Source organism: Procambarus clarkii, unplaced genomic scaffold (genome assembly GCF_040958095.1).
Source record: "Procambarus clarkii isolate CNS0578487 unplaced genomic scaffold, FALCON_Pclarkii_2.0 HiC_scaffold_267, whole genome shotgun sequence".
NCBI lineage: Eukaryota > Metazoa > Arthropoda > Malacostraca > Decapoda > Cambaridae > Procambarus > Procambarus clarkii.
The window spans coordinates 195,352-202,666 of NW_027189300.1; the positions used below are offsets into that span (position 1 = coordinate 195,352).

The window sequence follows — 7,315 nt, forward strand, 5'->3', positions numbered from 1 at the left end:
ATTATCGCTGATTTTGCTCTATTTTTGGATTTGTGCAAAAAGTCATTTCACAGGGACGTGAAACAGACGAGTAGGCAACTGCAGTTTGAAAGCGTGTGAGAAAAGCCGGTTCTACTCGACCACAAGCGTAAAGTAAGGGCAGGCAGGAGTTGCAATGCTACTAGTACGTCCGCTTGATGGGATATAGTCGGGAAATCGTGCGGGCATTGCTATAAAAACAGCACATGCGTGACGAAACTCTCACAAAATTAGACATTTTGGCTTCACAACATACCAATCTCCTGATGAAGCTTACGAAGGGGTTGCTATTTCTAATAAAGAACACCTATAAACATGACCTCCTCACTACCAACTGGCAACACAAACACTTCCTAGCAGTCCGCATCACACTCAACACGGGCAGATGATCATTGGTACCACATACATTCGTCCAAACTTGGGTCTCCCCCTCCAGGACCTAAACACTCTCTTCAACCACACACACATACCAGTCTTCCTCCTAGCAGACCTAAATGCAAAACACAAACATTCAACCATCGCCAACAAACATGCACGGTCAACAACTACACCAACTCCACCAAAACAAACAACCTCACCTTCCTTGGCCCTGACTTCCAAACAACCTACACACACAATGGAACTGGGAGACCAGATCTAATCCTCACCAACAGAGCAGGCACTCACTACAACACTACATCACACCCGGACCCCTCACTGGCTCAGATCACATACCCATATCACTCACACTCTCCAGCAACCCCATACTCATCCCAGCCACCCCACAATATGACTATCAAAAATGCAGACTGGGAAGCCTTCAAACAACACCTAACTGCCAGCACACAGCCCTACAACTTCCAAGACAAACCACACACAGACATAGATTCCCAAGTCCTCACCATCCAGAATAACATCATACAAGCAGCTGATGCTACCATTCCCAAAAAACAACCCACAAAACTAGATACTCCTTTTTTCCTTCGATCAGAACAAAAAGGCTACTCTCCTGCTATCACAACAGATTCACCCACAACCTTCACAGATACAATCAAGTAAAACACAGACCTCACTATACTCAAAAACCACATACTCAACAGCCTTGACCAAGACCATGCTAACAACTTGGAGAAACTCATACATAAAGCTGAAATACAAAGGAAAACAACTCCACAACAATTCTGGAACTTCATAAAGAGGATCAGAGGAAACTCTCCTCTTCTGCCTTTACATACATCACTCACAACAATCAAAACTACACCGATCCCTCAGAAGTAATAGGCATATTCAAACAACACTGGCAGGACATCTTCAAATCCCCACCCCCACAACCAACAGCAATACAAAACATAAACAGAGTAAAACATGGATACGACACAACCCTCATGCCATCAACACTACCCTACCATTGACCTCACGACACTAGACGACTTAGAAAGTGACCTCACAGAATCAATACTACCTGAAGAAGTAAAACTCATGCTCAAGAAACACCAGACGTAAAGCCCCAGGAGCCTCTGGCATTGGCCAAGCTCTCCTCAAGCAACTTCCAGACCCCCTAATCTTTGCACTCACAGACGTCTACAAACGCCTCACTAGCATCAGGATATTTCCCAAGCCCATTAAAAGAAGCCACAGCAATCCTCATTCCAAAACCCCAAAAATCCCCGACAGACCCTAAGAACTACAGACCGATCAGCTTACTAGAGACATTAGGAAAAGTATACGAAAAACTCATTAATCATAAAACTCAGGAATCACCTAGAACACAAAAACATATTGACAGACAAACAATTTGGCTTCAGACAACACCGCTCAACACAAGACGCACTGAACATAAAACAAACTACCTCTCCATAAATAAACACCAAAGGGCCAAGACGGCCCTCATTGCAAAGGACGTCGAAAAAGCTTTTGACACCGTATGGCACGACGGCCTGCGTTAAAACTCTGCACTCTGTTTCAACTATCTGATAACATGCAGAGGCTACTTTGCAGCTTTCTAACAAATAGAAAGATGCAGATCAAGTTCCTCAGCAAGCTGTCGGGTTATTTCAACCTAAATGCAGGTGTCCCTCAGGGCTCAGTTCTTTCACCAACCTTATACATACTCTATATAAACGACATCCCTGACCCAGTATACTGGACATCAATGACCCTTTGCTACGCTGACGACGTAACCCAACTGATCACAGACTATTCGATTAACGCCCTCACACGGAAAGCACAACAAGAAATAGGACAAAGTCCCCTCTGGGAACACGACTGGCGAATAAAAACAAACCCCAACAAGTCAAAAATAACATACTTTTTCTACAACAAACGACGAAACCCTGACCCAGTAAAACTCTACTCTCAATCACCAGATGCAACCCAGATCCCAAGAGTCAACAAAACCACAGTACTTGGACTCACACTAGACTTTAACCTTCGCTTTCACACCACATAACACCCAAGAAAGCTATAGCCTCAAACGCCCTATCAAAACTCTACCCACTTAAACATGCCTCCCAAGCCACCAAGCTCTACTTATACAAAACACTTATTCTCCCACTCCTAACATATGCACCGATCCCATCACACTTGCAGCACCAAAAAATAGGAAGAAACTCCAGCGTACCCAGAACAGGGCTCTGAGATGGGTGTTCGATACCCATTGGCAGGACTTCACCACCAGTGAGGCCCTGCATGAGAGGGCGAACATCCCACCTCTGAACATAACCTGGGATACTATGGGGAAGAAACAGATTGACAGAATTCTCACCTATCATGACAAACTACGACACGTTCCTCAGAAACGTCCTAAGCAGACCCAGACATACGCACAACCTTTTAACCTGATCGACGATCCACCTCCTGCTCCGTCCTTTACATAACCCCTCTCCTAAATATCACTACTCAAATCACCAAACTTCCAACTATAACTCCTAAACTCTTCTCCCCCCTCTTTAGGGGGGGACCAACTAGCTCCCGTTTCTGGTGCCTTGGGTGGGCCGCGATGCTGATTAACAGATCAAAGACCACATCTGGTGTGAGCCTCCAGGGCACACCCAGCTGAGGGACTGCTGTCTCCGTGGGTGCTCAGAAAAGACGAAATGTTGTCACAGATCCGATTCCTTGCCTTCACTGCCTAGTCTGGTCATAACGATTTTCAATGCCATGCAGCTGGGTCTAGCCCTGGCACTTTACCTCATACTGAAAACCCTTCCTCTCACCCCCACTAATTCTTCCCCTATCCCACTTCCACGCTCACCCATAAGGGTATCTTGACCTATATTTAAATGAATGAAATGAATGAATGGCATTCGATCAATTCGATTCACACAACTACAACACCATGACTGGACGCGGCAAGGGAGGCAAGGGACTCGGAAAGGGTGGCGCCAAGCGTCATCGTAAGGTGCTACGTGACAACATCCAGGCATCACCAAGCCCGCTATTCGTCGCTTAGCTCGTCGTGGCGGCGGCGTCAAGCGTATTTCGGGTCTCATCTACGAAGAGACCCGTGGCGTCCTGAGGTGTTCCTCGAGAACGTCATCCGTGATGCTAACCTACACGGAACACGCCAAGAGGAAGACCGTCACTGCCCATGGACGTGGGTGTACGCTCTGAAGCGCCAGGGTCGTACCCTCTACGGATTCGGCGGATAAGAGCTTGGCTAATCCATCGATTCCACCCACCACCACTCAAAACGGGACCTAATTAGGTCCCTATACTTTTTTACTGAAGGGCTTAATAGACGATAACAAAATTGTTTTTGATATCAGCTAGCACATTGGGTCTTATGAAATCTATTTTTTATCCTCGCATGCTTAAAGGGACTCTGATTGGGGGGGGGGGGGGGGGGAAGGTTTGTTTACGTTATATACTAGCAGAGCAGGATCATGGTGGGGGGGGGGGGTGGGTGTGAGGGGGAGAGAGAGAGAGAGAGAGATCTTTCCCAACTCTTCCTTTTACATGAGGGAGCTACCCGTTTTATTCATTTTATCCTTCTCAGAGCTGTTTTGATAGTATCCAAATGATGGTAAATGAAAAGGGAGGACACGAATATTTACCCAGAATTCAGGACTGGCAATCGATATGCATGTTTGAGTGAGAATCTTTTTCTCTCTCAACTTAGGTATACGTTTATGTCGTACCTAAAAGCGAGAACCACACTATTGGGACAAGTATGCAAGGCCCAATTTTCCTAACAAGCACAGTTAATTTTGTTATTTTCGAACATTTCTTTTCCAAATTGGTTTATCCAATTAACAGTATTATATTAAGATCATGAATTGCTGGGTTAGGTTAGGTTAGATTAGCTTAGGTTAGGTTAGGTTAGGTTAGGTTAGGTTAGCTTAGCTTAGCTTGGGTTAGCTTAGGTTAGGTTAGGTTAGCTTAGCTTGGGTTAGCATAGGTAGGTTAGGTTTGATTACATTTCTATGTTAGATTTAACTCAAATTCAAAAACAATTGCCAGTCATTCGGCTTGTTAGTCAACTTGCCTCTAATAGGGGCAATTTGTCTAACAAGACTATTTAGTTTTGTGTGTATATATATATATATATATTATTATAGATATATTATATATATATATATATATATATATATATATATATATATATATATATATATTATAGCTTCAAGACTCTGAACCAATATAGAAGCATCAAGAGGAAGTGCTTGTGTTATGGGCCAATATAGGCCTTCTGCAGTTACTTCCATTCTTATGTTTTTATTCCCATTGGTTCGTGTTTTATCTTGTGTAAATGTCAATCACCTTACCCAAAAACTTTGGTACCATATCACCTCACCCAGTATGTATGTATATATATAAATATATATATATATATATATATATATATATATATATATTATATAATATATATATATAATATATATATATATATATAATATACAGAGTAAATCTACCCCAAAAGTAATGATTTATTTGTCTACAAAACTAAACTCTTTTTTGGAATCATATGAGGCCCCTCCACTGAGGGGGGGAGGCCTGGATGTTTATTGTCATGTGTATTCATGCTGCTTGCATGTCGTCGTTTATTTTGCCTTTGTTGTTTTTTTGACAGCTTTTTCTTTGCCTTGGGTGGTTTGGGAGATTTTGAAGCTCTCTTTATTTTGGGCTTTTTGTTCCCAACAACAAGCTGCTGCTGCTGCTTCTTTTTCAAGGCTGTAGGTGGTTTGTTGCTTGTGGCGGCTTTCTTGGGAGTTACCACGGCCTTCTTTGCTGCTGTAGATGGTTTCTTGGTTGTGGTGGCTTCTTGGGAGTTAGAACGGCCCTCTTCTCTGCTACGGCCAGCTTGAATGATCCACTAGCTCCACTTCCCTTGGTCTGAACAAGAATGCCGTCAGCCACTGCTTTCTTGAGAAATCTTCGGATGTAAATGGCGATCTTGGCAGCCTCGACTTTGTTGTTGGCAACAACGTACTTCTTGATTGCTTGTAGAGACGAGCCCTTACGGTCTTTGAGTGCTGCGACCGCGGCTAGAACCATTTGACTAGTTTTCGGGTGAGCAACCTGGACGCGAGGTTTCCTGGTGGTGGCCACCACAGCAGCAGCAGCAGCCGCAGCCTTCTTGGTAGGCTTTGCTTCTACCATGATGATGATGAACCAACCAAGGTGATGAGAGACGCTCAGACAGTCACGGGGGAATGATGCTGCCGCCGCTTGAGCCGAACCTATTTATGTGCCGGCACGGTACAGAAGCTGCAACCTGGCAACTCGTCCACCAATCACGACGGTTGGTTTTACGGCTCCGAAACCTGGATCCCATATCTTCTCTAAAATAGAAGCATTTGTTCATGTTCTTTGTAAAAGTATCATAAAGCAGGACAGATGAGACAAATATCATAAAAACTGAAGAGCAGATGAGCACACACATGTTTGTATTACAAAAGAAAATCCACAAATTCATTAGAAATTGGCAGGGCAGGCTGAGGAAGTAGGTAGATGTAAAATGTCTGTAAATGGCGAAAGAACATAAACCCAAGACTGAATAAACGATGTTAAATATCCATGCCAAGGAGACAAAAATATGTTAGGATACAATTACCATTAAGACACCACAAGCAGGTCCGTATCCTGCCGCGATGACTTAAAAGAGTTGGTTATTAGCCACAATGTGTAGGCAGTCTCATGCCAACGGCCACACCACGTTGAGAACACCGCTTCTCGTCCGATCAGCGAAGTTAAGCAACGTTGGGTTTGGTTAGTACTTGGATGGGTGACCGCCTGGGAACACCAAATGCTGTTGGCAATAATGTTTTTGTTTTGTTTTGTTTTGTTTCGTTTGTTTTTGTTTGAATGGCTGGCTCCACGGGAAATTCACGGAGTTGTGTGGAATAAGGCCTGGTAAAATGAATTAATATGTATGTCATGTTTAAAACAAACTCGCTTAATATAGATATTGTGTGAGGCTTTATACAAAAACAAACAACCAAAACAAAACATGTTGTATATATATATATATTATATATATAGCTTAATCCGGGTTTGAACTCGCAACTCCAAGAATACGCATCACTTATATACACTTTACCACTGGACCACTGCTGCAGGACACTAGCTTGATGCTGAGGTATCAATTTAATGACGTAAATGCCATTTCCACAAATAAATGATAATTAAAAAGATTTGTATGTACAAATCTTTTCTGTTTAAAAGGCTAATATCAGTTACTGATATAATTTGTTAATGTTTCTATACCCACAAGAAGGCATATTTTTGCTTATATGTAAAGGGTACGGAGAAGGAATCCACAGACCATCATTCCCCTCCCCTTCCCTCCCCCCCCCCCCCCCCCCCCCCCCCCCCCACCCCCCCCACCCCCAACTCCCACCTACTACCACCACCACCACCACCAATCACCACCAATCACCACCAATCACCACCACCACCAATCACCACCACCACATCTAACCGAAAACCCCCTAACACATCAACCCTCCCCCAATCAACAGGCGAAATAATAACCCTCAAATGCCTGCTGCCTGCCTGCCTGCCTGCCTGCAAGCCAATACTAACGGTCTTCTCAGAAAGAAAATCTCTTTGTATCTGTATTACTTGATGAAATGTATGATTCTAATAATGAAAATAAATTTGATGTCGGTTGTATGAGCATAATGACCAATATGCACATGATATGAATGAATTAAATAGTGTAGTTTAAGTAATTAGGTTGTAGACACATTAAGCGGATATGATATTTGACGCGTCCAGAACTGGTGATTTTTGGTTTAGTTTTAAATGCACCACCACCACCACCACCACCACCACCATTGCTTCCCCAGAGCCTAATTAAGGACCGGTAAAAGGA

At 43.4% G+C, this 7,315-nt stretch overlaps 1 non-coding gene across 1 annotated transcript; it reads left to right on the top strand.

Moving 5' to 3' along the window:
• Positions 1 to 6,137: 6,137 nt before the first annotated feature.
• On the top strand, positions 6,138 to 6,256 carry LOC138361240 (5S ribosomal RNA). Its single transcript, XR_011226868.1, has one exon. It is a non-coding gene; the product is annotated as a 5S ribosomal RNA (ribosomal RNA).
• Positions 6,257 to 7,315: the final 1,059 nt, after the last annotated feature.